The following is a 25,083-nucleotide window of genomic DNA, read 5'->3' on the forward strand; positions in this document are numbered from 1 at the left end:
TCCCATGGATTCTCAAACTGTGTTTACTTTTTATAAAATTGGGCAATGATGTCATCTATTGGTGGTTGTGCATCAGTAAAGTTGTTTCCAAGTTTGACATTTACAGTGGAGTATAAGCAGATTCTCATCCATGTAGCCCCGTAGAAATGTTTTTAATTGATAAGCAGAGGTGGCAAATCCAGGTCCAGAAAGTAAAAACTAAGCTAAGCTAGCAGCCGATGGTGCTAGTTTACCTGCTAGGGAGCTAGCTAGCTAGCAACTGGGGCTAAAGCCAAACTGTGGGATGCTAGCTCTCTAGCTAGCACCCATGGTGCTCGTTTACCTGCTAGGGATCTAGCTTGCTAGTTAGCATCAATGGTCAAAGCTAAACTCTGGACCTAGATTTGCCACCTCTGTTAATGAGTATACTTGTCAAAGGCAGTGAATGAGATTTATTAAAAATGGGACACTACAATTTCAGTGAAAATCAAATATTGTATATAATAAATTGTCACCAAGAACTATTTATGACAAATGTAATCGTTATTCAATCAGGTGACTGGTGATTGTGTTATTAGTTTAGTTAATGCTAAATGCTATCATGGTTGACAGTTCATTAGCGCTAAACACTACGGAACTGCCAATGTGGAGTAAACATTTTTGACTGGCGAGGAACGTTCATACGTATTTAAATACGTTCAAATGTACTCACAAATACTCGCGAGAATGTTGGGAATTGTAGGCTAAATGCTACATGATAGCATATTTTGCCATAATGCTGCAAGGTATTGAGCATGCGCGAGTGAAAAGAACACATTTATTGTTTAGCACATTACACCAATATGTTCTGAAACTGAGTAAAAAAAAACATTGTTTACTTGTAACTGATATATTATTTTTCATTCATTAAGGGAAAACGTACTCGCCAGTCAAAAATGTTTACTCGACATTGACAGGTTGCCTTTTTGTTTTGCTAGATAGCTCAACTTAACAGTTCAATTCCTTTTTAATTGGTTTATTGTATGAATGGCTTTACAAATGTGTGATTGACACAAGGCCCAAATCCAGGACTACGCCTTCCTCACCTATTCTATCCTCACCTTTTCCTGACCTGTAAATAAATAACAGTATGAAAATAACGGCTTGCCCAATGCACTCGTCCCCCCCCCCAAAAAAAATAAAGCACCCCCAGAAAAGTTTCCTGCAAAACACTGCTTTATAGTTGAAATTCCAAGAGCTCCCCGTTCCTTACAGCAAGCTCGTGCTCATCAAAGCAGTATAAATAATTTATCTCCAGTTCTTATAGCCCATGGCATTTAATTATAGAGCCACTTTCATACATTTGTTTGATGATTACTTTCTTTAACGCAGATAATGATACAAAACAGCAGTGGATAAACCAAAGAGCCGAGTTTTAAGTTACAAACTAACGAGAAATAACATGCTCCCCTGCTTATGCTGATGGCCTAGAATGGGCAGGCAACTTATTAGCGCCTCTGATTTCCAGTAAAAGCCCTTTTGCGTTTTAAATGAGGTTTACGAGCGGTTGGTAATTAGCCCATTTTTTAAAGAACCTCCCAGATTTGGCGAGGAATGTTGTTTTTGCCGGGGAATGCTGCAGCTCCTTGATCTGCCCCGCTTGATTTGCTCACTTTACATCCAGCATGCATAATACAGAACTTTGATATATAACATGTACATTGGTACAGTTTGTGTGTCTTGACCTTCGCCGACCTCTTGAGACCGACTCACCGAACCTCTGGGGTTAGATTGAACCCGGGTTAAGTGCAAACGCTACATTAGCCAAACTGTGAAATGACAGACGTGAGACACTCCATTAACTGAGCCAGACACACTTGAGAAAATGGACCGCGATGAAGGCCCCCAGCAAGTTAAATGAGGGGAAATAATAAGGGAAGAGGAGCTTATCAGGCTGCGAGTCTGGTCCATTCAGCCAGCCAGACTGCAAGTCATCACATATGCCGTTTTGACTGTGAAAGCCGATGCGTGGGGCTCGCTCGCTCCCTCCAGCTCTTTCTGTTAACGGAGTCTATTAGGACTTGGCTTATTGGGGGGTAAAAGAACTCAAATCAGAGGTCACCAACCTTGCTCACTCCTCATTGTCCATTTTGCAATCAAGTGTGATCACTTAGGAAAAAATGAAACATATGTTTAGTTTGCACGCAAACAGAGAGAAAATAACTTTTGTATTCTTTTCTGGAGAATACAAAAGTAAAAAAAAAATTAATCTTTTTTTTTTTTAAAGCACTTTTGTATTTTCTGGAGAATACAAAAGTAAAAAAAAAAATTTTTTTTTTAAAGAACTTTTGTATTCTTTTCTGGAGAATACAAAAGTAAAAAAAAATTTTTTTTAAAGAACTTTTGTATTTTCTGGAGAATACAAAAGTAAAAAAATATATATTTTTTTAGAACTTTTGTATTCTTTTCTGGAGAATACAAAAGTAATTTTTTTTTATATTTTTTTTAAAGAACTTTTGTATTCTTTTCTGGAGAATACAAAAGTAAAAAAAAATTATTTTTTTTTTTAAAGAACTTTTGTATTCTTTTCTGGAGAATACAAAAGTAAAAAAAAAATTATATATATATATATATTTTTTAAAGAGTTTTTGTATTCTTTTCAATTTGTCCCTGAAAGTGCCAACAAGAACGATGCTCAGCGCTGCAGAACCGTAAATCAAATGTAATGTAGCTTTTTACAATGTTTTGTCCATATATCGTAGTGCGTAGTCCATATTGTCTGAAAAGATGAAGAAGCTCTTTGTGCCTGATAAATTCAAACCCGCCCTGAGCTGAAAGCGCATCTTTTGAACTCGGAGACAAAAATCATCAGAGTTCAATTTGACCTGCCCAAAGAGGGGAAAAGCTCCGCTCGAGATTTGTAGGTGACATAACGCATCAGTTTGCCGAGGGGCGTTTGCAGACAACCTCTGCCAGCTGATGTTGCCGAGCGTGACCTTGTTAAACTGCGAAAATGGTCGAGTCCCCTGCAGAGAATAGCAACAGTGAGTGAGTTCACATTCAAGTTCTTGTCAAAATGGCTGAAAGGGATTACGTTTGTTGATGCTGAACGGTCCACACTATAAGATCATGTGGAAAAGATAATACCAGATGTGGCAGATTTGTGTGACATACATCTGACATTATGGCAATACCAAGTCACCCCCCCCCCCCCCAAATGCATTTACCGCACACACTGCCTTTTGAAATACTATACGAGCAGTACTTCAAATGGCCATAAGAGAAGCATGAAAATGAAAGATCGGGCCCAATGAAACAGTGGGGGAGCGACAGCAGTTCCCCATTCAGCCTCATGTAGTTATTTGGTTCTGCTGAGATTCAATTACACAAATGAAATTAGTGTAACCAGTTAACTCATATGCATGATGAATCATATTCTCTGAAAGAGAATTTGTATAAATGGAGCAAGGCAGTGTGTTGTTATGCTCGAATCTTTGGAAACAACAATTTAATGTTAAAAGCAATAGCATTTAAAAACCTGGAACATACAAGCTATTTTGTAGATGCTAATGGTAACTAACGTTAGCGTGAGCTGCTATCGCACACAACTTGGTTGACAGTCGGGGCTAATAAATCAATCAATCAAACCTTTATTTTTATAGAACCTTTCATACTTAAAGCAACATAGCACACTTGAAAGACTGCTCTAGAAGGACACAGGAGTCAAAATGAAGTTAGCTTAAACAGAAAATGTCAACTCTACACTTCGCATGTAGCTGCTACTGCACACGCTAATTTTAGCTAAATTAGCGTGAGCTGTTACCACATACAACTTGGTAGAGTTGTGTGATAATCAATCAATCGAACGTTTATTTTATAGTACCTTTCATGCTTAAAGCAACATAGCACACTTGAAAGATTGCTCTAGAAGGACACAGGAGTCAACATGAAGTTAGCTTAAACAGAAAATGTCAACTCTACACTTCGCATGAAGCTGCTAATGTTAGCTGCTACCGCACACGCAAATTTCAACTAAATTAGCATGAGCTGTTACCACATACAACTTGTGTGATAATCAATCAATCAAACGTTTATTTTTATAGCACCTTTCATACTTAAAGCAACATAGCACACTTGAAAGACTGCTCCAGAAGGACACAGGAGTCAACATGAAGTTAGCTTAGACACTGGAACTGTCAACTCTACGCTACACATGTAGCTGCTAATGTTAGCTGCTGCCGCACATGCTAGTTTGTGCTAAATTAGCATGAGCTGTTACCACATACAACTTGGTAGACTTGTGTGATAGTCAATCAATCAAACGTTTATTTTCATAGCACCTTTCATACTTAATGCAACAACGTGCTTCACAAAACGAACGATGAGAGAGACAATGCCCAGATTCGTGTTTGTGGTAGAAATGTTTAATAAAGTAAAACAAATAAAATAATAATTTTATTTTATATTATTGTATATTAGTTTTGTTTCGGTTACATCTTGGTTCCCTGCCTTGTTTATGTATTGTCTGCTCATTAGGTTTTCATCTCCACCTGTTCTCGTCAGCCATGTTCTTGCCAACCAATCACCTTCGCTCCAGCTCATCGTGTCTTGACCAGGTGTGTCTTGTTGTCTAATGAGGTTTTTTTTTGTATTTAGCTCCCTGCTTTTGGTTAACCTCTGTTTGTTCATTGTTGTTGCAAGTCATGTTTTCTTGTGCTTTTTATACGTTACAACAGTTTTTTTTTTTTTTTATTATCACACAATCACCAACAAAGGCTATACAAAATACACTTTGAAAAGTAACATTGCTATGCAGTTTTGCAGGTGTTTATGGCCTCTACAATTTGCATAATCATGTGATTGCATAGTTTACATACACACAACAATGATGAAGACACATTTTTTATGAATTGATCTCCACATATTGCCTGAATACAACAAACATTTACATCATTTCCTTTTTTGTCGCAAGGCTAAGTCATAGTGCCTGTAAACATTTCCACTAATAGCCATCTAATTAGCCGGGGTTAGCGGCAGGCCAGGAGCAAGCGGCAGTGAAGCTGATGTTCCATATAGCAAAGAGGGAGCGATTGTAAAAACACATATGGTAGCTAGCGTGAGCTCATACATATGTATTCACATTATTGTTTTTTCAGTTACTTCATCTCTATTATAGCACACCTATCTGTTATTTGATACTTTTTCTTTTTTAGTGCGTGTCGGCTTTAATGCACAAGTATGTCAACGTAAGCCTGCCTTTCTTTGAATGCATCGTCTTAAAAAAAAAATTATAATAATAGAAAGCTACTTGTACTATGGTTGGAAGTAATGTAACATAATAAGATCGTCACACCGGTCGGATCCTGTTGACAATCAATAAACAACGCTACACAGCCCTGAAGGGAACCATCTGGTAATATGGATCATTTTGAAATCAATAAAGGTTAAGATGAAAGCACAATGATCTCATTTGACGAAAAGCGTGTTCTTAAATGACAACAGCGTGTAAAGTGTGAGGGGTTTGTGAGGCGCGTAGTGACACGGGGACGAGAGGTTCATCCTCGGTGCATTTGCGCAGCTCAAGGTAAATGAGTCCATTCGGCCACAGTCGTAATCGTCGCTGTAATTAGATTCACTCTCCGCGATGGCTCTGGCTTGTGTCACTCCGCTGGACAGTGACAGTGTGCTCAGGAGGACGGACCAAAATACACCGCTGCTCGGCTCTTGAGCCGGGGGGGGGGGGGGGGGGGGGTCAAACGGTCAAGAAGATGTGAGGACAGGTTAGTCCACGTTTCCTTATAATGGTCCCTGGACGGCGTGACGCTTCCGTGCCTGGCTTTTACGCGCTCATTATAACGCATGCTTGGTAGGTCACATGGCTTGTAAAACTATTTCCAATCTGCTTCATTATCCTTTTTTCACAGTATCTGTAGTGATTCCAAATGAGTTGTTGCTACGTTACTTCATAAAATAAATGCGTCGTCACTTATTGTGTGAATACGGAGAACATGCATTTGCATACCCTGTAACACAAAGCGAGGCTGATTTGTGTGTGTAGGGGTGTGTGTGTGTGTGTGTGTGGGGGGGGGGGGGGTCAGTCCACTTATTGACTCCAAAATGGAAAGACTGACGGAAAAGTAATGACGTGGCATACAGCTTTTTCTGTCTCCAAATATCTGACTTTTTGACTTTTCAGCACATTTTTTGTTGTGTTGACTTGAGCAGGGTGGATTTAGACACGGTATGTTTATATGCACAATTGCTTTAACTCACACGGTTTGTTCTGTTTTCTCAATTCTCTGTGAAGTCCCAAGTTTGGCTTTATTTGGATGATGCCTGTCTCCGCAAAGTTAGGTGGCGAGGATCCATTCAGCTTGTTTAACTCATTCACCCTCAGCCATTTTCACTGAAGCAACCCCCTTCGCTCCCGGCTGTTTTACTGGATTTTGACAGATTTTGCAAGGCCCACACCATATTGTTTTCTATTGCTTATAAGAAGATGGAACCGACCAAAAGAAAGATTAAAAGTATATTTCTATCCGTTATCGTTTTGTAGCAATTAGCATTAGAATATAGTTAAGTTCCATCAAATTCAGTTGACTTCCTGTTTAATAGTGAATTCTCAAAATGGAAGATTTGGCTTTCTAGTTGCAAACTTATAGATCTGTGCACTTAAAGTGTGCCAACAAAATACTTTTACTGCAAAGTTCTTTTTTTTATAATTGTTGGGTAATGGCCAAAAATAAAGTTTGTCATGATAGAAATGGATAAAAATAGAATCCCTTCAATATAGTTTGGGAAAGTATTTTAGCATAATTGTGGATCAGATTTCACAAAATGCGTACGAGTGACCCGATTTACCAGTTAAACAAGAATATGGGCTAACTGTTCGTTTTTCTAGAAACTACATTGCGGTGGCAAACTTGTCATTTTTAATTATTTTCAGTGTATTAAAATGTAACTGTTAATAGAAACAGATTGCAGAGTTAATGCAAAAAGTACACTTGAATAGTTTGCGTGTTTGTGTTAATCCAACTTCCTAAAAATCGAACACGGTCAAATTAAGATGTTTATATGCATTTTAAAATTCGGGATTTGAATTGATCGAACGAAATGGTCCCCGTGTTCTTCAAATACACCGACAGCTGACTATTGATTCGGTTGGCGTCGAGCTCAGTTTTGTGTTACAGAGACATGTAAAGAACAAATTGCATAATTGAAAACAGTGCAAAGGATGAGAAGCGGGGAAAGGAATTTACATTTGTACGGCTTGCTCATTGATATTATTAAGACGCCGGGTTACGTCACATCAATTTTGCAAGGTGTCTAGAGATCGCCATGATACGCTGTAATGTGTTGCATGAGCCAGCATTATAGAAATTTCTCTCGTTGGCTTTTTTGCCTAAGTGACAGGATTGCACTGGACTTTTACGGGAATTGCCTTTGCCACTCTTTTCTTGTCTCTCAAAAGCCGTACTTTGGACCAAGCTATTATTTTTTTTCCCTGAAATCCACACAGCCCGTCCACAATCTGAAGTGAAGGGATTTCATTTACAAGACTCAAGCGAGATGTCAAACTGTGTTAAAGCTGCTATGATTTTCAATTTCTGCCGCCATTATACACTGAAGGTAGCGAGCGGAGACACATACTGTACTTGTTGAAGTGAAGGTCTGTGACACTTTGAAAAGCTGCCTTTGCTTTTCCTGCAAGTTAATAGTGAGCATTTGCATGAATCACCATGAAAAGTGCCTCCTGACGATATCATGCGCGTCTGAACAGAAAACAGCGGCCAGATGGAGACGAGCCCCATGAAACCATCTCTTTTCATTTCGTACAATCTGATCATTTTCACCTGTAATGTGATGCGTTCCGCTTTGCTCGGATCACAATTACTGTGAGAATAGCCGAGATCACGGGATTAACGTGTTCTATTTCAATAACGGATCTGTTCCGCTTCATCTGTGTGGCGGAAATAGAAAATGAATTGGTGTTAGCATTAGCATTCATTCACTTATCATGATAAAGGTTGCATCGGGCTTTAATGGGATTCCGTTTTCCTATATAAATACATGTTCATTAAATAACCTAGCATAAAATATAGCGACGGTGAATCATGGACTATTCACATTCAAACTTATGGTCAATTATTTCGACAATGTTATTAAAAAAAAGTATTGGAAATTAGAGAGCTAACCCTTCATCATGTTTTCTTTTTTTCCCCCCATCTAAGAAACTCAGGGCGCTAACTGGCGAACCGCCAGGCTTCCCGTTCTGTTTCCCACTGCTGGTCATTGTTATTTTTCATATGTCTCGGACGGCTTGTTACTCTTTAGACAAATTGCTTGTGTGTTTTTACTCGGGGTGTCAGGCGATTACATTTTTTTTATTGCATGACTTCAATAGTTAACTCAAGATTAATCGCAAATTTTTATACCTGCTCTAAATGTACAGTACAAATATATATATTTTTTCATTTTATAATAATTCATAAAATTGAGTTAAAATTAATTTGTGTTGAGGTTATTCAAGTACAACATTGCTTTTTGAACGTGGGAATAAAGAAGCAAAAATATTGGGGTTCGATCGAACCTAAGTTAAGAACCACTGTTCTAAGGGGTTGAGCTCAAACTGTGATGAACGAATGCGTTTTGAGTTGTATCTCATTTCTTTGTGCACGTAATACCAGAACGCCAAATGTTAGCTTAGCCTAGCCAGATTTACAGCTTGCAGCACTATTTCGGATTGTCTTTAAGACAAGAGCCCTTTTCGAAGAAAGCCATTATGCATCTAAATTCACATGCCGTCTTCCAGGACGAATTGCTCATGAAGAATTCATGGCAGCGAGGTGTAGTGCATCTAAAACCAAATGGCAAGACTTGACCTTTTACAATGATGCTAGTTGTTGTCTGTAGTATGTAACAAGGTTTTGGGGAGGTGATTAATTTACATCGTGATTTACATCAAATTTAATCACATTCACAGTCTGCGGACAGCGCCGCATCTAATTGTCATTCTAGCTTCAATAAGTTATGAACTCTCGATTGCTTTTACAACGCGTCACAATTATCACCACAACGTACACTTTGCGGTGAATTATTCCCCTTTCAAACAAGTAATCGAGTAATAAACGTTCGGAAATGGTTCAAGGCTGGCAGTTGATACCACTTTATATGAAAAATAAACTCAAATGCTTTTTTTTGGGGGTCATTGAAGTGATTTGAAATTAGTGGTTAAAGAAATCACCTGTGAGAAGTTCAGGGACATTATCGTCCATCAGGATTCCAAGATTGCCAGACTTTTCAACACAAATCTGAAATTACATCCCATTACACTGGAACCTCTAAAACTAATCATCCTAGAGTGTACAGCATTTTTTTTTACGCTTCTAAAGCAATTATTAGTAAGTTCTTAGTGTCTCATTGTGTGTTTTATTTTTATTTATTTTTTTACATGTGTGTGATGATTAAGAATCCTATAAAGTCAGATGCGTGAGGCACATCTGCGACTCATTACTTTGTACTGGTTGACTTACAATCTTACAAGTATGAAAATGAGAATAGGAATTAAAATATTGCCTACACCGTTAAATGAGGGATTATTTATTATTAGGTTTCCATTTTGTCTATTACAGAAAAATCGGTAGCGTTACTTCAACACCCACAGAGGTCAATTTAACACTTCAAAAGTGTCTATATATTGATCCATACTAAACATAGTTTTTGAAAGTGTTAAATCTTTTTATTTTTTTATTTTTTTATTTTTTTATTCCTAGGAAAGTGTTAAATCTAACAATAGGTGATCAACTCCACCATTTAACCGTTAAAATGTTAAAAGTACACCTTCGGAGTTAAAATCAACTCTCAAAATTTTAACCATTAAAAATGTTAACACTTCAATTTTTGCGATGTGTGTATATGTAAATGGGTGTTTTTTATACAATAAAGTGGTATAGAAGGTGTAGAGTAATAAAAGTATTTGATTTGATTTTGATGTGGTATCCCGTCTCTATAAATGTATTACCACGGGTATGAAACGAATCGCAAAAAAACATCGCATCTCGCAATGATCATTAGCTGAAGATCAATTGACTTTCTTAAATGATTGTGTACTTTTGCTTCACAAGGTTGTAAATGTGGCCATGTTAGGTTAATCGCGGGATTTCCGGGTTTGATATTTACATTTGACTTCATCATCTCCCATTAAAGCCCGAGGCAACAAAGGAACTCTAACACTCTGTCTGGATATTAATCCTCCTCGCTCTCTCACGCTACCTCCATCGTCAGGAATTAATTTGGCGATGCACCGCAGCATTCTTTGGACTAGACCCTAATTAATTTCTGGTCACACTAATTAATTATCAATTGAATAAGTGAAGAGCATATAGAAGATAAAGAAGAAGTTAGTGTTGAAGAGTTGATCTACATGGTAAACAGTGGGACAATCAAACTATGATTAAGGCATTTTTTAAATAATTTTTTCAAAAATGTTGATCCTGTATTTTTCTCTCTCTTTATTTTGCTTTTAAATGTCTTTAATACTTTTGTTTGGAAATATACGGAAGCATGTGGAGTAAACAGTTTTGACTGGGCTATGTCGTTGGAACATCATGATAAAGTTGTTCAAACAAGTCATATGGTTATCATTCAAATGTATTGGTAAAACTTACTAGAACGATTATACCAATATGTTCAAACAACTTTCTCAATAATGAACTGGGCTATATGTCATTGGTACGTACTGAAAAGTTGTTTGAACATTTTGATGACGTTCAAACGTACTGCAAAATTGTTAGGTTCAGCCAACCTGGAACATTTAATAAACAACATATATAAGAAGGAAGACAAGAGATTTAAATAATTTTTATTCAAGAGGAGAACAGACAGAGAATGTACCCAGATTACAGTCTCTTTCCCGCTCTGGACACACTCCCTCTCTTTTTATTGGTTTTTCACTAGTTACATAGCAGTTGCTGTTCTAATAGGGAGGGGGCTACACACAACAGCAACTTCAAAGCGGATACAAATCGTCGAGCAGATAATAATGTAGACACTTCTTTCTTCAGCACTGAAAGTTTCAAAGTCAAAGCTTCAACAGTTCAACAGCAAAATATTCCGTGTCTGGTTGGTGCTCGATTTCACTTTCCTTTCTTTTCTTTGGTCCTTCCTCGGGTCTCCCGACGACATCACGACTCTGGCTGGAAGTGTTTGGTTTAGGTGAACGGTATGGGATTTTATTAATAGGTTTTAGGTGAACTAATGAATACACACACACTCGCACGCACGCATGGACACACGCACATACACATACTCGCCCACGTACAAAAAAATAAAAAATATAAATAAATAAAAGGAGAGCAATGATGATGACATGTCAAATCGGTAAAATTACTGAGTGAACAATACTGAGCTCTCCAGAAAAAAAAAAGCAAAATATTCCAAAATCGTTCAAATGAATTGATGAAGTTGTTCAAATGTATTGGTATAATCGAGCACGCTTTACCATTACGTTGGAACGATTATACCAATAAGTTGGAACGACTTCATCAATAACAAACTGGGCTATGTCATTCGAACGTATCAGTAAAGTCGTTCGAAAATATTGGTATACTATTTAGTATACATTTCATCAATACTTTATCAACACTTTCAAACGACTTTGCAGCACTTTTGGTTCTACATTTTCATGGGAATTATTCAAAATGTCGTACTTTTAATAAATGTGCTATATCAATAAATCTGCCTTGAATATTTGTAAAACCATTACACCTGCTAAAACCTAACCTCGAGGGACGAGCTCTCCAAAAGCTGGTTGACGTAAGATTTGTTACGGTAGTAAAAAAAACAAAACGTTTTCCAATTAAAAATAATGGATCTACTGTGGAGACAATCGGTGAAATCACTGGGCTAATAGTGTTGTTTGACAACTTAAAATTCAGGTCAAGAGAAACGGTGGTAAAATATCCATGTCTCTGGCTGCAGTCGTGAATGTCACAAAACTCAGGAATGCTAAAAGGATTCATGACCCTGAATCGACCGTGAGGCTAATGGAAGCAAGTAGCCTTTTTAGAGCAGCAATCAGCTCCAAAATAAAATGAAGAAGAAGAAAAAAACCTTGGGGTGTCAAATTTTGCCTTAAGTCAATGGCCCAGGTGAAAATTACATTAAAATGATCAAACGTGTTTGGCCTTTAATCCAACAAAAAGGTCAGCTGCAGCGCTAACTTTCGCATTCCTTTTTTTGTTCTATATCAAGATAAATGATTTGCCGGAGTCGACTTGAAAAACCAAAGCGAGCTATCTGCCACATGGCGCGAGGTTTGGCGGAAGCCCGTCGCTTTGCGCCACATCACGTCCAATCACAGCGACAGACAGCCAACAGGTTACTTTGCATTTTAATTATGAGAAGGTCAAGCCAGGGTTTGTTCACCAGCATGTGATTAAACATGCACTGGACGCATAATTTATAGAGCACGGAGGTCGCTTTGACCCCATCACAATTTTTACAATCTCCCACAAGCCAGTCTTGGTGCAATGTAAATGAACCTGGTAATTTATGACAGACGGTTATTCATGAGAACTAAAGAGGGGGGAAAAAAACAATCAATAATACATGTTTAGGCAATTTTATTAACTGTCTTTTTCTCATAAATCATCCTCGCTCCAAGCTGTTTTCTTCATCACGCAAGCTTATGGCTTTTTAAAAGTGGAAAGAAAGAGTACAAGTATAATCCCTGTAGATTTTTATGATCTTTCCCGGCTTCTGTCACCCAGCAGGATTGACTGCGCTTCCGCAGTCTCATTTCTCATTGCCGCCGCGAAGGTGTTTTGAGAGTCAGCGTTGACAAATGCGCGAGTTGAAAATATACATAGCCGACATGAATTACATTCTGTCCTTTTAAAACTTTACTGGTGTCAACAAAAAAAAAAGCCTGCAATACCTCCAACCGGCTTTCTGGAATGTGAAAGAGTCAGTGGTGCTGAAACTGTGCCAAGTCCAAATTGTTGTCATGGTAACCTACTCTTTCATGAGACAGGATTCCAGAGCTTCTTTCAACCACAATTCCTGTCAAAGACAACAACAAACAGTCGTGTGTTATTATTGTAAGTGTTATGGTTGGGTGACCAGATTATCAAAATCAAATATATACAATATATTCTCACCAGGAACTATTTATAACAAAATGATTCTGATGACTGTTGGTTGTGTTACTGCTTTAGCTAATGCTAAATGCTATCTTGGTTGACTGTTCAACAGCGCTAAAAGAGTCAATATAATAATAATATCGGTGGCCGATAATGATCGGCAATTATCGACCAATTTGACGTCATGCAGATACACCAGATAATCAAGAAATCTGCCGATTATAATAGACATGCCACGTTGGGCCATCTGTTGTTATGAAAAAAACTATTTAACATGTATTAACATAAGTTTATATTGTTTTGTGGACACTTTTGTACATGAAGGGATATCGAAATGATCTTGACTGATAAGCCTGCTCGGAACAGACTGCTTGCTTTCCTGTCTAGCTGACCCTCCTTTTCTCCTCCCAAAACCTAACCAGGCTGCATAAAAATCTTCCCATGATAATGTATTGCGCACACTCTCACAGATGACTTCTTGTAGACTGCTTTGTAAGACGTGTGTATATTTGAAGCTTCAAATATAAAGAAACCCAAAAGACACATTGTTTTATTCATCTCGCCTAACTACTGAAAATTCCACAACACTCCCCAAAATGTTACCATCACAATTTTTGTTGTATTTTTAAAACGTGTCTGTTTTGTTTTGGCAAACTCAAAATGAGTTACTGGTTGTCTCTGAAGCAGCGATAATTTCGTTGACAATTTATTTTTTTTTATCATATTTTTCGTCACGGAAACCCCCCCCCCCCCCCCCGAAAATTACGAAAATCTAATGAAATACTAAAATAGAAGCCATTATTTTTTTAATAATTATTTATTTTATTTATTTATTTATTTATTTTTTAAAACTGAAATACAATGAGATGACTAAATGATGACTATAAAAAACAAAATTGAAATTTCTTGTCAAAATTAACACTGCTTTGATGCAGAGATATCAATAAAATTCAGCTTCATGGTGCTTGACACAATGTTTCAATTTGTACATGTTAGACTTATAGTAGGGTTCAAAAGTATATTTGTATTCAAGTTGATTTTGCAAACAATTATTGACTTATTATCGACATCGGCACTTTCTAAATTATTGGTTTATCGTATCGGCTGAAAATAGAATTATCGTGCATCCCTACTAGGATTTTTATTTTTTTTGAAGAAAGAAAAAAAAAATCTGGATGCTGGGACGTGACTGTTACGACCCTGGGCCAAGTCCCAGAGCAATTGTTTGCCTTGCCTCTGCTCTTCCCAGCTAATTACACCTGATTCGCCGCACCTGGGGGAGCTGATTAGCTCAGCGTCTATAAGAAGAGGACGGAGCGGCACCTGAAAAAGACTGCGCTCTCTCCACCTTGCTGCAGCAGTTTTCGTTGGTTCTGTTTTTGTTTACTTGTGTTGGACTTCCATTATTGCTTTTGTTTATTTTTTAGTTTTCTTTTTTTTTTTTTGGGCATAATAAATTTGCTGTTTTTTCGTCATCCACCTGCTCCATGCTTTTTCTACCTGGCTTTTTAACATCTTGCGCGTAACAAATGGGGCCTCGTCCAAGAACTTAGGTAGACTGTTTTTCACAGCACTAAATGCAAAAGTATTGGGACACAAGCACAGAAAGTGAAAGTGTAGAGTTCATTGACGTGGAAGCTATTAGAGCTACCACTCTTCTGGAAAGACTTTTTTTTTTTGAGTGTGTCTGGGGGAATTTTTAACCATTCATGCAAGAGAAGCCTTTGCTAGGTGAAAGGTTACTGATGCTGTAAGTGAGGGGCTGGCATGCAATCGCTGGTCTATTTTATCCAACCATGTCTTTATGGCTTTGTCATGAGGGAACAGAAAAGGGCCTTGGATTACAATTAGTAGGTCAGGCAATCATAACTACGACGGCACATTAGACCCACATACTGTATTGAATACATTTTTTAGAGGATAGGGGCAATATTCAGAGAGCAAAAACTTTTTGTCTTATTTTTCGCGCAAATTCACAACTTTATAAAGTGGCACATTTTTGAGTTTTCTTCTCGCAGATTTTGCAAGTTTTTTCACGGAATGTTATTTCCCCTCTAAAAAATATATATATACGTGGCCCTAAAACACGGTTGATTTTTTAACGGGTCTTCTGCTATTCCTCTCAACTCTCTCACTTCCTTTGTTTTTACCCTTGAACAAAAAGACCGTCCTCTTTATTCACAATCCATTTCCCATGGAATAGTGCACTAATTCACATCTATTAGGGCCACATATGAAATATTTTTTTTTAGAGAGTGGGGGCACCATTCAGAGAAAAAAACTCACAAATATGGACAAAAAAAACAATCTCACAAATTTACCATTTTATAAAGTGGCAAATTTGCCACATAGAGGGTGGGGACAATAAAGTGGCAAATTTACGAGTTTTTTATCGGAATGTTACCCCCACACGAAAAAAATATATATGTGGCCCTAATATGCCATTATACATAACGTGTAATTTTTTTACGGGTCTTTTGCCACTCCCCTCAGCACTCCCACTTCCCTTTGTTTTTACTCTTGAACAAAAAAAACGCCCTCTTTAGTCACAATCCATTTCCCTGGAATAGTGCACTAATTCACATCTATTAGGGCCACGTATTAAATAAAAAAATTTAGAGAGTGGGGGCACTATTCTGAGAAAAAACTCACAAATATGCAAAAAAAAAATCACAAATTTACTATTTTATAAAGTGGCAAATTTGCCAACATAGAGGGTGGCGACAATATATACTTTATAAAGTGGCAAATTTACGAGTTTTTTATCGGAATGTTACCCCCACACGAAAAAAAAAAATTATATGTGGCCCTAATATGCCATTACACATAACGTGTACATTTTTTTACGGGTCTTTTGCCACTCCCCTCAGCACTCCCACTTCCCTTTGTTTTTACCCTTGAACAAAAAGACCGCCCCCTCCATTCACAATCCATTTCCCATGGAATAGTGCACTAATTCACATCTATTAGGGCCACATATGAAATAATTTTTTTTAGAGGGTGGGGACAATATTCTGAGAAAAAAATGGGCAAATTTCCGAGTTTTTTATCGGAACGTTACCCCCACACGAAAAAAAATTATATGTGGCCCTAATACGCCATTATACATAACATATGTAAAAAATAAAAAAATAAATTTACGGGTCTTTTGCCACTCCCCTCAGCACCCCCACTTCCTTTGTTTTTACCCTTGAACAAAAAGACCGCCCTCTTTATTCACAATCCATTTCCCATGGAATAGTGCACTAATTCACATCTATTTTTACCCCCGCACAATTGCTCAAACGCCTACAGATGCCATTCATGTTGCTGCAAAACAGTTGTCTGACCTGAGCTCTATGAGCTCTCGGTCTCAGACGTTTCCTATTTGCATACTGTAACACAGCAGGGGAGCAAGGGCTAACTTTCTCACATGGGAGACCAAAGACTGTGACATAATTGCTTGGCACATTATTAACACTCAGTGGCTGTGAACACATACCCCAACATGCTTGACTGAAAAATACAATCTGGCAGAAAATGGGCGTTTTGTCGTTTAAGCGGTGGTCCAATGTCAATTTATTGTGATCCCAATTGGCCTTGAGCAACTGTTTGCCCGTGTCCAGATTGAACAAACTCTTGGACGTAAGGCAAAATCAGCGTTTCCATTGGCCGTATAATGATGGCTTTAATCTTGACTTGAGAAATAACACGGCACGCAGACTTTTAATTCAAACCCTCAGCATTCTTTAGTCGTTTTGAAGAGACACTCGGGGAGAGGAGAATAGTGGGGGAGACAAGATCCCTGCCTTTCCCTCTTCTCTCTTTATGTGCCTCTTGGCCATTAAGAGCCAATGAAAAAGCATCCTATGATGAACTGGAGGTGTCTTCTCAGTTGAGAGACGATATCCATAAAGAAAGTCCCTTTGCTGATAGCTATAGAGCTGAGATCATTCGTACCCACCAGGAGAAGATACAACTCTTTTACGCATTTTCCAAGCTCCTTTACGTTCCTTCACCAAGAAAAAGATGGCTATCAATTTCACAGAAATGTTAAAAAATTGCTGTGTTTTGCATAACACTGTATTGATATAAACACTAATATATCCGCCTGAAATACATTTTTAAAGGATGGGTGTAATGTTTGACTTGTGTACTGAGAAATCATTGCATGAAGACCAGCGTGTGTGTATAATGATTGCCAGTTAAACTGCCTGTCGATTGCATGAACAGTCACGAAAAATCTGGCTAAAGACTCCCCAATGAACTACAGTAAAGTACCCAAAAAGTGAACATATCGAGGATGGACGGGCTTAAGCTAAAAGCTGTTAACTTAGCATAGATTTGGAACAGAAACAGACAACAGGCTAAAATGAACACGGGTGAGGGGGTAAACGCCATCAGGACACATTTGAGATTTGATCTCTCAGTTCACATTTGGAGATGGCTTGAGCAAATAGACACCACATTCTTGGGACTGCTGCCGTCCCCCTGTTTAAGCCTTAAGTATGTCGTCTTTTGCCTGCCAATGGTGTCACATATATTTACACAGCTCAAGATGTCTGGAATGCATATTTGGGAGCGACTTGCTGTGAAATAAAGAGCATGTGTTATTCGCACAATATCTGTGCGCACCTTTTTCCAAACAGTTGGCTACAATACAGTATACTGAGGTTTCTCATTCTCATATTGTCAGTATAAGCTTAAAATAATTATTCTAAAATAATGTGTTCTTTTAACTAAGTAAGTAAGTCATTGCTTTATTTAATGTGCTATAAAACAGCAACCATATCAGGCCATCTAAGCATAATAAAAGTAAAGTGCTATAATTGAAAGATCATATTGATCAAGTTAGCTTAGCTTACTTTTCTTTACTATGTTAAACTATGTTGTAAAACACCAACCTTATCAGGTTAGATTAACATAATGAAAGTGAAGAGGTCAGTTGTCTTTACTGTGCTATAAGTGAAAGGCCACACTTATCAAGTTAGCTTAGCACAATGAAAGTGAAGATCTCAACGTTTGTTATTGTGCAATAAAACACCACTTTTATCAGGTTGGCTTAGCATAATGAATGTGAAGAGGTCAGTTTTCTTTACTGTGTTATAAGTGAAAGGCCATACAGTACTTGTCAGGTTAGCTTAGCATAATGACAGTGACTAACTTATTTTTATTTATTTTTTTACTCTGCTTTAGGTTAGCTTAGCATGATGACAGTATAGAGGTCAGTTTTCTTTACTGTGCTATAAGTGAAAGGCCATACGGTATTTATCAGAATAGCTTAGCATAATGACAGTGACTAACTTTGTTTTTGTTTTTTTAAACTCTGCTTTAGGTTAGCTTAGCATGATGAAAGTGAAGAGGTCAGTTGTCTTTACTGTGCTATAAGTGAAAGGCCATACAGTACTTATCGGGTTAGCTTAGCATAATGATAGTGACGAGCAAGTTTTGCTGGCGTTTCTTATAGAGGATTTAAAAATTCACTAAACTTACACTAAGTAGTGCACAGACCTCTAGACGAAAATTCAGGACAGCAAACAGTATTAGAATGGATATTATTAAATTAACTTAATGTGAATAAAATTTGGTAGCTTAATGTCATTATTTGCAAAAACTGCATCAAGCCTGCGACCCATTGATTTCAGCAAATTGAATTGATTCATTTGAAATGCTTTTCCAGGCCTTTCCTGCAGCCTCTTTCAGTTCGTGTTTGTTTATATCCCTTCGGTCTCCTCTTTAGGAGGTAAAATGCATACTCTATTGGGTTAATGTTATTGACTTTGAACCCCTGATGAAGTCTTTTGTTGTGTTGACTGTATGTTTTTGTGTCATAATTTTTTGAAAATGGTTTTGTAGACTTCAGAATTCCTTCTACTGTGACCATGATGTGTCATTTTGGGTCATTTAATTCATTTAGTATGAGCAATTTCCTTGACATGCATTTTATTGTATAATATTATATATATATATATTATAATAAAGCCTAGTTAATCATTTGCAGACAGTTATCCATTGATTCCCCACATCAATGTCTGGACTTCTGAATCCACGCTTCCTCCTCATTTCCGAGGACGGACTCCTTTTGTTTGCTTCATCGTTTTTCTTTTTTCGCCGACGTTGTTTGGTTTTGTCTGTCTATATCCTGTCGTATTGTTTTGAGGGTGTAAAGGTCTTTGGGAGACCGAGACAGCCATATCAACCCTGTTTAGCATAAAGCTTGTGGTTGGCCCCATCCGTGGCCTAATGAAAAGTAGAAGATAGGCTATGCTTGTCATGCTTGGCTAGTCCTGTGATCGGCAGACTGTGGGCTGTTACTCCGCTTGCATGCCAATTAATCTCGCCCTCAGAATTTCCCACCACTGCTGTTTTATTCGCCACTTAATAGGAAAAAATCTTATGCCTGACTTAAAACAAATCACAACAAAGCATGCTAGATTTATTCTTATTCGGGCGCCGGGAGGTTTTCGACTTCCTCACATGGACCTCACATGATTAGTCATTATTGGTTTTGTGTTCCCGAAAACAAAATAAGGCAGGACTGCCCAAGTTATGTACGGCGACAGCTCTCGACAAATTGTTAGGTGCCAAATGTTTGTCCTTTTGATTTGGTGCATTGGTTAAAGGGCACTTTAAACCAAATTAGCATGCGGCTCAGGCAGCCACCGAGCATGATTACTCTCTTTTATTTATGTGTCAAAGCGGTGGGAGAGAAAAGGATCCGGGCTCGGGCTCAAATACTCCTGGCTCTGTCTCAGTAGACAGCCCGAGTATCTTTAAATGGCCGGTCATCACCATTGGAGAGCAGATAAAGATGGATTTCAGATGAAGCGCCAGTGAAAGGAGACCTGAGCTTGCTGTTTTTAAACCGCCTCCGATCATTCATCATCGGCTCCAACGCTTTTGTAGAAATGAAAAATAAAAAAGCACTCATACAGCTATTTTACAAATCAACACGGAGCTGACAACAAAATATCGTCATCCATCATTAATAATACACGTGTTGGCTAAGCTCACAAGACAAGCCAAGAATTCAGGTTACAATCCATTGGATAAATATTTCATGACTAACATCTGTGCGTTTTGAAGTGGTTACAAATGAACGTCAAACACAAAGTAAGTGAACAAGCCGTCGGGGGGAATGAAACAAAGATTTATCAATGCTGGGGAGACGAGGATGTAAGCGGAGGGGGGGAGAAAAAAAAGAACAGCAAACCGTTTTCTCCGGCTCATTGAAAAGATCACATACAGTATTCACTTTGGTAGACTTTGCATTATAGCTGAGAAAACCCCGATGGGAGGGAGGGAGGATGGTGAGTTGGGGGGGGGGGGGGGGTGAAGCGTGAATGTGTGCCCTCTTGTGCACCCCGTTTGCACCCCCTCCTTTTTTTGGGACTGTGCCATGGCTGGGACAGTACTCACATTCTTCTTCAGCTTAGTCCGGGGCTCTGTCAACTAAGCGCTAATGGGCAAAAACACAAAAAGCCCTCAGAAGACAAAAGGAATCCTTTTTATTTTGCATACATTCAAATTAGTCGATGCTTTTCTCATGATCTTGAGGGGGGAGCCCCTTTTTATATTGACAATACCGTCCCTACTTCCTCTATCTGTTTGTCTGATGTGTGTTTTAGGCACTTGCATCCAGCGCATTTCTTCACTACTGTGAGATGCGGTGAAGGGACTATGAAAAAAAAAATACTATCTGATGGCTACTGGAGCTTAAATAAATAAATGGTTTTCTGTGTCTCAGGTTGTGCCTATTGTTTAAGTCAAATACAATTTTATACCATGAATCATAAACTAAATTTAAATCTAACGCCCAATTCACACTGACTGCGGAGCGGACGCGGAGCGGTTTCCGTACAGCATCCGTACGGACTGCAATTCACACAGTGCGTTGCATAAGCTGTACGTGTCCGGACTGGGGTTCACATGGGAGAGTTGAGTTCACACGATAACAACTGTATAGATAGAGTGCAGGCTTGCTGAAAATTTTGAGTTCAAATAGTGTTATTTTGTCATGTTTAATTTATTCTGAGCTCGTTTTTGGCTTTTAAATGTCCAACTCATGTCAAGCTATGTAGTTAGCTTAGCTAGCTTCCACCCCCCCAAACAGTTTTGAAATGTACCAGATCTACCTTGATGCCGACACTTGACTTCCTGTCCGGTTCGTGCAATTTCTTCAGCTCCATAAAAATCTGCATGCGGAATCCGGAAAAAATCGAAACTTTCCGGAGCCCCGTATCCGATCCGCACCGCTTACGCACCGCACTGCAGCTGGTGTGAATTGACGCGCAGACTCAAATGCTTTCTATTCTTTGCGGCGTCCGTACGGATGCCGCTCCGCGTCCGTTCCGTAGTCGGTATGAATTGAGCGTAAAGCAGTAAACGCATTTTTGTCAAGCGGCTTGAGATTAAGTTAGATACTTATCAAATGTCCCCGATGAGTCCCGGTTCCATTGTTTTTTGTCACCGTTTTACGCAGGTCTCGTCCTGGCGTCCCATTTAGGAATTTAACTGTTAAATTGCTATCAGGCGTATTTTCGTCATACCGGAACTAGAACTACTTCCTGCTTCTGTGTCTAAGAATCATGGGAAATGTAGTCCTACTTGGCTATTGATGTGAATCGCCCGTTAGACGCAACGCAAGATGAGCTTTTCTGGTGGCATAATTATAATGTTACAATGCGGTGCGGGTGCGAGGTAAACAGCACAGTCAGCTTCAACATAAAGGTTGGATATTGGTCACCCACAAGATAACATTTAGCATTAGCTTAAGTAATAACACAACCACAGGTCATCACACTGATTTAAATTTGTTATGAATAGTTCCTGGTTAGAATTGATTGTATATTTGATTTTCAGCAAAATTGTATTATTCAGATTTTTTTTAATTTAAAAAATCTAGTCACCCTAACGGTGATGGAATGGTTTGATTCAGCAAGTGACAAGACCGGTTGGCCATGTTTGTATTGTTTTGTGTTTCCGTTGGAAATGCTTGACCATAGCTAATTGTTTGGTATTACAGCATTCTTAGATGTTTATCAGAAGCTAAAACTGTTAGCTAATGCTAATCTGCGCGTTCAACCAAACTTGTTGCAACTTGTCGCTAGTCTGACCTTGGCTTCAACATGGCAGATATTTACTCCAGCCTAGCTTTTTCCGAATCTCAGTGTGGGGGTGGTTTTATGTAAATTAGCTGCACTGTTAGTAACAGTGAGACAGAAATGCAGCACGTCTCACTTACAGACTCATTTTCAGACATAAGCACAAAACAAAAAGATTTACTTGGTTGTTTAATTCCCCACTTGATGTTGGGCAGAGACACAACTATTTGTTTTCAAGCTATTAAAACATCTATATAGCCCTTTTAATGCTTATACAAGTGTAAAAAAAAATTCATTTTGAAGCATAAAAACAAAATGCTGATGCGGCTCATCTACTTTTTGATTTGTAATATTAACACGTAAAAAAAAAAAACACTACCAATTTTTAGCTTTACAGTAATTTTTAAAGTACTTCTTCGTCTTTCAGTATTTTTAAATACCCCTTGAGAGAAGTCTTTTTTTGGAATAAAAACAAATCAATGAGTTTGGCGAAATCCGCCTGGATGTGCGACAAAGGCTGAAAAACCGTGACTATCCCGGTCAAAACGGGACATCTGGTTACCCTGCCTAAGTTTTCCAACAATGAACCCGTCATATGTAGTAACACATCAAGAACCTCCACCTCTTCATGTTCTTCATAAACCCTGTCTCTGCATTAAGCATGTGGCCAATCATGTGACGCAAAGCCATTATGTTTCAGTCACAGATAAATCCCGAGACACTTCGGCTTGCTTGAAAACAAAGTCAAGGAAGGTTATTTCTGAAAAAGCACTGAATACCACTCAAAAGTAATGGAAAGAGTACTCATCTGCATCTTCTCTCGAGAGCTTTTCAATCCACAGTGGCCACAAGGACAAATACAAACACAAATAATTTAAAGTTTAACTTAGTTAAAGACATTTCTCAGAAGTTGTAGAAAGTAAGAAGGGAAATTTAATAATCACACCACCACCAAAAAAAAAATAGCTTTTAACTCTTAACTCTTTGACTGCCAGACGTTTTCAGAAACAGGATGTCGCCAGTGCAAGCCAATTTAAGCATTTTGACTGATCTTTCAAGGTCCACAGAAAATGTTGTGTTTGGACTATGGAAACACACATACTACCAAATGAAAGATTGAACTCTCATCTTTCATCAGAAAAAAAAGTTTGTTTGTTTCTACCTTATTCCGTTCTTCAGTAATCAACAATAGAAAATGGTTACTTTCACTTTCAACCTCGGAGTCACCATCATCATCATCGATGATGATCATCGTCGTCATCAATGTGCTCTTTAGCATTGGTCGATGCTTTTCGTCTTTGAAAAAAACTGCTCGAGCGTGAGCCGCTTGCAACCGGTCGCCATGTTCTCTTCCCTTGCCCAGCCAGTCCCCTCTAGCTCCGCCTCAGGTCTTCTACTGACGCCTACCCAATCTTGTCAAAAGAGAGTCATTGCTGCCATCTAGGGGCCAAAAATAGTCATTAGGCTAACTAGATCTGCTTGAAACTTTCACCACAGCTGGGCAACGCTTCCCTCCACCCGTTTCAAAAAAAAAAAAATGGCTGGACGTCGTTTAACGTCCTTGGTGGCCCTCCGTAGGTTTTTACAGAACGTCATTTAACGTCTTTGGCAGTAAAAGAGTTAATATGTTTTTAAGCTTTCCAAGCAATGTCGTTTTGAGATGCCTACATGTAGTTTTTACTTCAAAAAATAGTCATTTAAAAATGACTGGACAAACTAAGTAATCATATCTTTCAAAGGCAGAATGTTCACTCTAAAAAAACTATGGGTCAAAAATGGACCGATCCTCTACTTGGGTCTATTTGACCCAACTTTGAGTCAAGAAATAGGTCTTTTAGTGTAAAACAAGTTATTAATATTGGTCAGATCCTTTACTTGGGTCAAAAAAATGGGCCTTTTTCTATAAAAAAAAAACAACCCAGAAAGTTGGGTCGGTCCATTTTTTATACATAATTGGTTTACTTTTTTACCTAACTGTTTTTAGAGTGTTCAATAAGGCTCCTGTATTAGATTAAGTCTACCTAATAGTGTGAGCTTTACTTCTTCCTGCACTGCATTCTATTCCCCGTACTCCAGAACCGTTTGCATTTAAACTCTTGATCACAGAGTTTTACAAAAATGTGCAAAAAACTCAACAAGCTGTTCATGCAGATCGAAATAAATACATTGCTCAAAGCTGCCGTGAAAAAACGTATTTGTTTGTTGGGCCAGACGAGCCTGCAAGCATACATCCTGCTGAATGCTCAGGGGGGCCGAACCAATTGAGAATGGGCCATTAAATCATGTATCAGGATAATCCGGAATCGCTTTACACCCTGGCCGCCTTTTTAAAAAGCACCGAAACTGGCTTTGCTTTTTAGCCATGGTCCTGAATCACGCCCCCTTCCCCCTTCTGTTTTCTTTTCAGTGTATCCTGGGAACCTGGAGAAATAATTACATCACCGCGATTCTCCCTTTCAGCTCGTCCGATTGGATTTGTGGGAAACTCGCTGCAGGAAGGAAGGAATTGCAGGTGTGTTTAGGACAGGAACAATAGAACGAGAGCAAGGACTGTGTAAATACTGCATGTGGCGCAGATAAAGAAGTGTTTGCTCTTTGTTCCGATGTGTTTTTACAGCACCGCCACCAACTCTATCAGCACCGTGCACCGGCCACTAAATCGGTACGCACGCACTATTTAATGAGTGAAATAAACCGCAGATTACATTTCCGTCAGCTATTGTTTTGCTCATTTCACTGACTCTGCACCTCAGTTTGGTACAGTACACAGTTTTATTGCCATTCCTTTGTAAAGGGTCCATAGTCCCACTCTTCAATACCCCTTTGTTGGGCTGGTACATTGGTATGCTTTGGTACACTTGTGGAGCAAGGGGCGAGTCACAGTTCTGCCCGGTGAATGG

General features: G+C 38.6%; 1 protein-coding gene across 1 annotated transcript in view; it reads left to right on the forward strand.

Moving 5' to 3' along the window:
- Nucleotides 1–24,810, forward strand: part of LOC144040590 (uncharacterized) — a 316,049-nt gene extending 291,239 nt beyond the window's left edge. The window contains exons 8-9 of the mRNA XM_077554906.1: nt 24,591–24,695; nt 24,801–24,810. The gene's annotated coding sequence lies outside the window, so the exon portion shown is untranslated. The remainder of the gene's footprint in view (nt 1–24,590; nt 24,696–24,800) is intronic.
- The last annotated feature ends 273 nt before the right edge of the window (nt 24,811–25,083 follow it).

The sequence above is a fragment of the Vanacampus margaritifer genome, chromosome 20 (genome assembly GCF_051991255.1).
Source record: "Vanacampus margaritifer isolate UIUO_Vmar chromosome 20, RoL_Vmar_1.0, whole genome shotgun sequence".
NCBI classification, from domain to species: Eukaryota; Metazoa; Chordata; class Actinopteri; order Syngnathiformes; family Syngnathidae; genus Vanacampus; species Vanacampus margaritifer.